Raw genomic sequence first — 10000 nt, forward strand, 5'->3', positions numbered from 1 at the left:
AGTTTGTGATTCAAAGATGTTCTGTAATAAATCATTTGTAGTTTCATTCTCTTTTGATTTGAATTCAGTTTCTTAGTTATATGTCTTTCTTCTTTCTCCTTGTTTCCATTCTTCCTTGATGTATTTCAGCTTGTAAAATTTCAGTTAAGCAATCTAATTCTTTTTTATTCATTCAAATGGTCATGCATTGTACTTGAAGTTTCTTGAATAAGGGTGTGATTGCAGATCAATTCGGCCAACTAACCTTCAAAACTCAGATCTGAATTCTCAGATCTGAGATTGCAAGATCTGAATTGCTTGAAAGAGAATTCAGATCTGCAAATTTCAGATTGGGCGAATTAATCTACAGCTTGGAATTCGTAGAGTGCTTGAGAGAGACTCTAAGAATTCAGATCTACTATTCAAGAACTGAATTGAGTGCAAGGTTAGAGATAACTTGCACAATTCAGTTGGTGATCAATTCAGATTTGAATTGATGCCTTAGAAGTGTTTGAAGAAATGCATGCATGGGGATTAGATTCTTGCGAGAGATAGAAAAACCGTCACTCATGCATAGGATGAACATGCGCTTGAGAGAGGCTGTTCATGACCTTGGGGTTTCACCAAACCAAGGCTCTATCATGATTCATTCGAATGATCCAAATTGATAGATTGCTGAATTCTGAGATTGACATTTACTACTTACTCTTCTAACCTGAATTGAAGGCAATTGGGCCAATGATTTAGATAGATTTTAATTTAGGATTTCTTAGTTTTCATTAGAGTTTTGATTTATTTGTTGATCAGATAAGAAATGTTCAATTTAGTATTGGTAATTGTTTCCTAAATCCTCGTGGGAACGATACTTCACTCACTACTTTATTACTTGAACGGCTAGTGCACTTGCTAGTGTCACAATGAGCCACACATCAAGTTTTTGGCGCCGTTGCCAGGGATTTAGAGAAACAATATTAGGAAACATTGAGCATTCTTAATCTGATCTCATTCAGCATTGCATTCATAGTTGGGTTAATTTGCTAACTTTTTCATTTCAGCTTGGACTGCAACTGCTGTACTACTGTAGTTATGTTTCTTCTTTCTTAAGTAGATTACTTTCTTTTTTTTGGTTTCAGTTTCATTTTAAGAAAGGCATATTTGATTTCTATTCAATCTTGATGTTGTTCCCTTCAAAAAGAAAAAAAAAAAAATTCACATAAACATGAGTGTTGCAGATCTGAGTTGCATTCGGCACTCAGATCAGCAGATTTCAGATCTGCAGCACTCAGCCGAAAAGAGTTGCTTGTGTTTCAGATTTTATTATTCTTTTCTTTCATTACAAAAAGAAAAAAAAAAAACAAATGAAAAAAAAAGGGGGAGATCTTTTGAACAACCAGAGGAGCAATTGAGAATTCGGATCAGAACTCAGATCTAAGTTCAGATCTGAATTCTGCTATTGCAGATCTGCAACAGTTCAGATCTGAGGTCGTCTGAACTCAGACCTGAACTGATGAAATTTTGAGGGGAATTGGGTGTCATCACCACCCCAATTCACCCTAGGGCACTTCTGCTATTCCCCAAAAACAATTTGGTAGCAATAACTGAAGGTAAGGCAATTGAGAATTCAGATCCAAACTCAGACTTGAGTTCAGATCTGAATTCTGCTGTTACAGATCTGCTCAGTTCAGATCTGAATTCCTCTGAACTCAGATCTGAACCGATGCAAGCTTGAGGTGAATTGGGTGCCATCACTACCCCAATCCACCCTAGGATACATCCAACCTGCCTCAAGGGTGAATGGATAGCAAGGAATGAGAGAAATTCAAATCTGAAATGCAGTTGATATGATGTGAGGACTGAACTGATACAGAGCATACTATGAATTCTGGGTGGACTGAATTCTTGGCTTTACCCACTTGTAACCGAGCTACATTAGCTAAGGAGGTGTATGTTTGGATTGAATAATTGTTATGCCTCAGATATTTAAGAAAAATTAGCACTTTCCAAGTATTTCTTTTAGCATTCAGATCTGTAGCAGGGCTGCTATAGTGCAACAGTTAGCAGACCTGATTTCAGATTTCTACAAAAGTTGTATGGGCCGAATAGCTTGCAATACCAAACATTGCAGACCCAATTTTCAGGTCTTAGCAAGTGTTTGATATGCATCAGCTATACAGGTTTGAGCTTCAATTGTAGAGTTTTTAACCCAAGCCTAACTCAGGACTGGTTTTAGTTTATTTCAGATCCTTTTAAATTTTTTTTTTTTAGATCAGATCTGATTTCAGCCCTAAAGCATCACAGAATTGATTCCAACCTTAATGGATGTATATTGTAGTGTATACCAATGAGTGTGTATGAGATATCCAGCTCAGATCTGAATTATTATTTATTAATTTCTCTAGACTAACAATACCAAAGACTTGTAGATCTGAACTCAGATCTAAATTGGGTCTGAATTCAGATGTTGCAATCGATGGATGTAGATAAAGGAACCTTGAATAAGATGATTGGTTTAAATCTGCTTTTAGTATAATCGGCTTCATTTATTCATGATAGGATGTAGGTTTTGTATTCCAATACTTCACTTTACATTTTCAGTGTGATAGGATTAGTTATTTATTTTCTTTTGTGAATATTGACATTTTTATTGCTTTGACTTTAACAGTTTATGACAAGCAGACCTGAACTAGAAGAGATCCTTTACGACCCAGAGATTGAACGGACTCTCCGTGTCCGTTTGAGAGCTGCTAAGCAAGTCAGACAAGAAGCACAAGAAATGGCTGAACAAAGAACTATGATGGATTATGCCAAGCCTACCCTCACCGGGACTGTCTCCAGCATTATCAGGCCAACTATTGCTGCCAATAACTTCGAAATTAAACCGGCCATAATCCAAATGATACAAAATATGGTTCAGTTTTGTGGTATGGCCCATGAGGATCCGAATGCCCATATTGCTAACTTCTTGGAAATCTGTGACACCTTCAAACACAATGGGGTAAGTGATGATGCCATCCAGCTGAGGTTATTCCCATTTTCTTTGAAGGATAAAGCCAAAGCTTGGTTGAACTCATTACCGGCAGGATCTATAGCCACATGGGACGAAATGGCCAGCCGTTTTCTCTCTAAATATTTTCCCCCTTCTAAAACTGCTAAAATGAGGAATGACATCACTACTTTTTTTCCAGCAAGAGGGGGAATCTTTATATGAGTCATGGGAACGATACAAGGAGCTGTTAAGGAGAGTTCCTCACCATGGCCTCCCCATTTGGCTGCAAGTGCAGACTTTCTATAATGGTCTTACTGACTCAAATAAGACCATATTAGATGCTGCAGTCGGAGGATCCATAAATAATAAAACTCCTGAGGTTGCCCATGCACTTATTGAGGAAATGGCAGCCAACAATTATCAATGGCATTCGGAAAGGACTCAAACTAGGAAGCAGCAAGGCTTGCATAATGTTGACACTTATACAGCACTAGCTGCACAAATAGGAGCACTCAGTAAAAAAATAGATGAAATGCAGATAGCTGCCATGCATGTGCAGCCTCTTAATTGTGAATTGTGTGGGGGAGGCCACATCAGTACAGACTGCCAAGTTGGCAATCAGTTCAGACCATCTACTGAACAAGTTGACTATGTCAGCAATTCGTCAAGACAGCAGGGTTACCAGAGTCACCATACTTTTCACCCAGGATGGAGGGGACATTCAAACCAGTCCTGGCCAAATCAGCATATTTCCAAGCCGTTCCACCAGACTTATCATCAGCCTGAACCGAAATCCAATTTGGAGGAACTGATGACAAAATTTATAGCAGGTGCAGAAACTAGGTTCCAGAACCAGGAAGCCTCAATCAAAAACCTGGAAAACCAAGTGGGGCAATTGGCACAATTAATCTCTTCCAGACTGCCGGGAACTCTTCCAAGCAACACTGAAGTGAATCCACGAGAGCAGGTGCAAGCTATTACCTTAAGAAGTGGAAAAGAGTTGCCTGAGGTAGAAAAGAAGAATTGGGCTGAACCCAAGGCAGAAACAAGCCTTGGAACCAGACAACAGAAGACGGAACAACCAGAAGCACAACAAGGGATGCACCAACAACCACAAGTTCCATTCCCTAACAGGCTGAAGCAACAAAAATTGGAGAAGGAATTTGGTAAGTTTCTTGAAATATTTAAAAGTTTACATATTAATATTCCTTTTGCTGATGCTTTAGCCCAGATGCCACACTATGCAAGGTTTTTGAAGGAATTATTGGCAAACAAAAGGAAACTGGGAGATGTGGCTACAGTTGCATTAAATGAGGAATGTTCTGCTATCCTTCTGAACAAGCTGCCTCAGAAACTCAAAGATCCAGGGAGTTTCACTATTCCTTGTACCATTGGCAGTTTAAAAATTGAAAAAGCTTTATGTGACCTGGGAGCTAGCATCAATTTAATGCCATATTCTATCTTCAAGAAATTGGGGTTGAATGAACCCCAACCCACTAGAGTGGCATTACAATTGGTTGATAGATCCATTAGACATCCTAGGGGGATCATAGAAGATGTGTTAGTTAAAGTTGACAAATTCATTTTTCCAGTTGATTTCATTGTGTTAGACATGCAAGAAGATGTGGAGGTCCCGCTTATCCTAGGGAGACCTTTCCTGGCTACCGGGAAAGCAATGATTGATGTCCAACAAGGACAACTCAGCCTTAGGATACAAGATGAGGAGATAATTTTTAAAATGTCTGATGCTATGAAACATGCACCCTCTAGTGATGATTCTTGTTTTATGATTGATGCCATTGAATTGACAATTGATGAATGCTTCCAGGTAAGTAGAATAACTGATCCTCTTGAACTCTGCCTCCAGCAGGGAGAACTTGAAGAAACAGAAAATGAAAAAATAAACCTCATGATAGCATACCTGAATGATAAGCCTCAATTCAAGGGAAAGGGGTTTCTTAAATTAGAGAACTTAGGCAAATTGCCCGGACCATCAGGTAAGCCATCACCCCAAGAACCCCCCACCCTTGAACTGAAGCAATTACCATCCCATTTAGAGTATGCTTTCCTTGAGGAACCATCAGATCTCCCCGTGATAATTTCCGCAGCACTGAATCCCTTACAAAGAGAAAAATTATTAAGAGTGCTGCGGGAACACAAAAATGCTATAGCTTGGAAGGTAGAAGATATCAAAGGCATTAATCCATCAATCTGCACTCACAGAATTTTGATGGAAGAGGACAGCAAGCCTTCCGTTCAGCCCCAAAGGCGCCTGAATCCCAACATGAAAGAAGTGGTAAAGGCTGAAATAATTAAGTTGTTAGATGCTGGGATCATTTATCCTATTTCTGATAGTTTTTGGGTAAGCCCTGTGCAAGTTGTGCCCAAAAAAGGGGGTACGACTGTTGTTCCAAATGAGAAAAATGAACTCATCCCTACTAGAACCATTACCGGATGGCGTGTATTGACTATAGAAAATTAAATGAAGCCACCCGGAAGGACCATTTCCCTCTCCCATTTATGGATCAAATGTTGGAGAGGCTAGCCGGGCATGAGTATTATTGTTTCTTGGATGGATATTCAGGGTATAACCAGATACCAATTGCACCAGAAGATCAAGAAAAGACCACTTTTACTTGCCCATATGGAACCTTTGCATACCGAAGGATGCCCTTTGGGTTATGCAATGCCCCAGCAACCTTTCAGCGATGTATGATGTCTATATTTTCTGATATGGTTGAAAAATTTATTGAGATCTTCATGGATGATTTTTCAGTTTTTGGCTCTTCATTTGATGCATGTTTGAATAATCTGGAACAGGTGCTTACTAGATGTAAAGAAACACATCTTGTGTTGAATTGGGAGAAATGTCATTTTATGGTGCAAGAAGGCATAGTGCTTGGACACAAGATCTCTCAAAGAGGTATAGAAGTCGACAAGGCCAAGGTGGAGGCAATTGAAAAATTACCAACCCCAACATCTATTCGTTCTTTGAGAAGTTTCTTAGGACATGTCGGATTCTATAGAAGGTTTATTAAAGATTTCTCAAAAATTTCCAAGCCATTATCTACCTTGCTTCAGAAAGAAGTGCCTTTTGAATTTTCAACTGAATGTCTTCATGCTTTCAACATCTTGAAAGACAAATTGATCCATGCACCTATCATGATAGCACCAGATTGGACCCTCCCATTTGAATTGATGTGTGATGCGAGTGATTTTGCTATAGGAGCTGTTTTAGGACAAAGAATGAACAAACATTTTCAGCCAATTTACTATGCTAGCAGAACCTTGACTGGACCCCAACTCAATTACACCACCACAGAAAAGGAGCTGTTAGCAGTAATATTTGCACTTGATAAGTTTCGTTCATATCTGATATTATCCAAGGTTGTTGTCCACACAGATCACTCGGCATTAAGGCACTTGCTTACCAAGCAAAACTCAAAACCAAGACTGATCAGGTGGATCCTTTTATTGCAAGAGTTTGACATTGAGATTAGAGACCTGAAGGGTGCTGCAAACCTGGCTGCTGACCATCTCTCCCGGTTGGACACGGTAAGCTCAAAAGAGGAGATAACCAGCAACATTCGAGAAGAATTTCCGGATGAGCAGTTGTACTCAATACAGAAATACTCATATCCTTGGTATGCTGATTTTGCTAATTATCTAGCTGCACAAGTCCTTCCTCCTAACCTTTCATATCAACAGAAAAAGAAATTCTTTTCTGATGTAAAATACTATCTGTGGGAGGAACTCTTTTTGTATAAATTGTGTGCAGATCAGATCATAAGGAGATGTGTCCCCGAGGAGGAGATGGAGTCGGTACTCCAATTTTGCCATGATAAAGAAGCAGGAGGTCATTTTGGAGCTAGTCGCACGGCAGCCAAGGTTTTGCAATCAGGTTTTTATTGGCCCACACTCTTCAAAGATGCCCATCGGTATGTGTCCACATGTGACAAATGCCAAAGATTGGGAAACATTTCCCGACGGAATGAAATGCCCCTTTCCAATATTTTAATCTATGAAATCTTTGATGTTTGGGGTATAGATTTCATGGGACCTTTCCCGAATTCTTTTGGGAATAAGTACATCCTCGTTGCAGTTGACTATGTATCCAAATGGGTAGAAGCCATGGCTTTACCCACAAATGACTCAAGAAGGGTAGTACACTTCCTAAAGAAGCTATTCTCCCGATTTGGCACTCCGCGAGCTATAATTAGTGATAGGGGAACTCACTTCTGCAATAGCCAATTTGAGAGGTTAATGCAGAAATATGGAATTACACATAAATTAGCTACCCCTTATCACCCTCAAACCAGTGGCCAAGTGGAGTTGGCTAACAGGGAACTCAAAAGAATTCTGGAAAAGACCGTAGCATCCACCAGAAAAGATTGGTCCATCAAATTAGATGATGCATTATGGGCATACAGAACTGCATTTAAGACACCTATTGGCATGTCCCTCTATAGATTGGTCTTTGGTAAAGCATGCCATTCACCAGTTGAATTGGAACACAAGGCCTATTGGGCTCTTAAATTCTTAAATTTTGACATTCAGGCCACAGGGGCTAAAAGGCGGTTGCAATTGAATGAATTGGATGAATTCAGACTTACCACCTATGAGAATGCCAAAGTTTATAAAGAAAGAATAAAAAACTGGCATGATAAGAACTTGCTGAGACGGGACTTTTATGTAGGCCAACAGGTATTGTTATATAATTCCCGTCTCCGCTTGTTTCCAGGTAAGCTGAGATCCAGGTGGTCTGGACCCTTTACCATTTCACAGGTTTTTCCCCATGGGGCTATAGAACTCACCCACCCAGTTCAGGGCACGTTTAAAGTAAATGGTCAGCGCCTGAAACCATATTTAATGGGCAGTACTGTACCCCCTCCATCCACTGTTTATCTAGATAACCAATAATCTCTTATGCTTGCTCATGAACAAGTTAAGGAATCTTTTTGTCATTTATCTTTATAGAATATTAGTTAGTAAAATAAAGATCTTTTTCTCAAAATTCCAATTCTTTAAGGACTCAGTTCATCATTTTCTTTTCTTCAGTTTGCTCTAGCAAGTGTGACTCCCTAACACTACGAACATTGAGGACAATGTTCATCTCAAGTGTGGGGGAGTGAGCCCGAGGCTAGGGTATGGGGGTTGAAACCATGCACCTCATGCACCCCAACACACATATGCAAGCAATGACATCACAAAAAAAAAAAAAGACTATAACCCCTCAAGTTCATTACTATTTATTTGATGATTTTTTTTAAGAAGGAATTCAATGAGTTGAGAGAGACTGATGTACTTGTTAAGTTTTTATTCTTGTGAATGACCCAATTTGATTTATGCAGGAGAAAAGGGGAGCTGAATATGCCTTTCAGCATGACTAGCCCTAACTTCCTTCAAGTGTATGGAAGCCCTTGATTTCATTGTTAATGGTCAAGAGAGCTAGTGCACATCTGAAGTGCTAATTCTTGAGGTTCAATAATTGCAAAGAAGGACAAAAGCCCAAATTGACTCCGCTATTCTGAGCTGAATAGTAAAACTAGCAGCTTAGAACATGAGTCCTATTTACCTACCTCAAACAAGTGACCAGTGTGAGATGGAGCATAAGATGCACTCACACCAAAAAAAAAAAAAAAAAAAAAAAAAAAAAAAAAAAGAGAGAAAAGTGTGAGATGGAGCATAAAATGCACTCACACCGAAAAGAAAAAAAAGAAAAAAAAAAAAAGGTGAGATGGAGCATAAAATGCACTCACCCTTAGAAATAAGTAATTGTGGTGACAATCGAGGTTCAAAGGGGCACTCTAAAGTTGAACTCTCATTGAGATTTAGTTACAGATGTGAAACTCAGTGAAATTTGATTATTAACCATGACAATTAAAGAGCTGATTTATATATGAATTAGGAGTGAAGGCTAGACTATGATGAAATTCATATTCTCCTTTCCTCGGATCTGATACATATCTTAAATGGTAATTTACAAGAATAAGAGTTAAGCACTTACAAAAGTTCCCCGACTACTCAATGCATTTCTATCTTAAAAAGTTCACCAGGTAAATGGTGAGAACAGAAGGGGGGAATGTTAAGTTTATGGCTGATGTCTTTGCTTGAGGACAAGCAAAAGCTTAAGTGTGGGGGTATTTGATGAACTTACAATTTATCTATATTTTATGAGGTTTTTGCATGAAATTTTATAATGGTTTAATTAAATTTTTGCCATATTTTAGCTTGATTGCAAAAAAGATTTCAGGGGGAGCCAAATCAACAAAAAGAAGGCAAAAGCAAGAAAAGAAAACCCAAAAATTTATCAAGTTCAGCCCGGCCCAGCCATGAGAGCAAGAGAATTTCATTCGGCCCAAGAAGAGCAAGTGAAACTCTTTGGAAAATCCAAGGGAAGAAGCCTAGCTATGAGGAGAATTCGGCCCAGCAAGGAAGGCCCATTTTTAGCCCAAATAACAGCCTAGAGTGTAGCCCACATGAGCTCAAAAGCAAGCTAAGTTGTAGCCCAAATAGCAGCCCAAAGGGAGCTAGGGGCGGCAACTTCTAGGAGTTTCTTGAAGAGAAGGAGGGAGCACTCTAGAAGGTTCATGAGGGGTGTAATACACCCCATTCTAGAGGCTTCAAGAAGGGGCAAGAGCCCCCTTGAAAAACTATATAAGGAGGCCTCTAGGAGGGGAGAAAGTTGTTCAATTGCTTGAGAGGAAAGCTCTCCCACTCTTAGAGGTTCGGCCACCTTGAGAGAAGAGAAGAGAAGAAGGCTAGGCGCAAAGAAGAAGAAGAAGAAGGGCTGAAGGAAGTTCAAGACAAGCAAGCTAGAAGAAGAAGGTGAGTTCGAATTGAGAGTTTGTGATTCAAAGATCTTCTGTAATAAATCATTTGTAGTTTCATTCTCTTTTGATTTGAATTCAGTTTCTTAGTTATATGTTCTTTCTTCTTTCTCCTTGTTTCCATTCTTCCTTGATGTATTTCAGCTTGTAAAATTTCAGTTCAGCAATCTAATTCTTTTTGATTCATTCAAATGGTCATGCATTG

The 10000-nt window shown here is 39.2% G+C and overlaps 1 non-coding gene across 1 annotated transcript; it reads right to left on the reverse strand.

The window, feature by feature from the left end:
- Positions 1-3130: 3130 nt before the first annotated feature.
- On the reverse strand, positions 3131-3238 carry LOC148866111 (small nucleolar RNA R71). Its single transcript, XR_016112115.1, has one exon. It is a non-coding gene; the product is annotated as a small nucleolar RNA R71 (small nucleolar RNA).
- Positions 3239-10000: the final 6762 nt, after the last annotated feature.

Source organism: Nelumbo lutea, chromosome 3, assembly GCF_056320005.1.
Source record: "Nelumbo lutea isolate HS-2025 chromosome 3, American lotus-T2T, whole genome shotgun sequence".
Lineage (NCBI taxonomy): Eukaryota > Viridiplantae > Streptophyta > Magnoliopsida > Proteales > Nelumbonaceae > Nelumbo > Nelumbo lutea.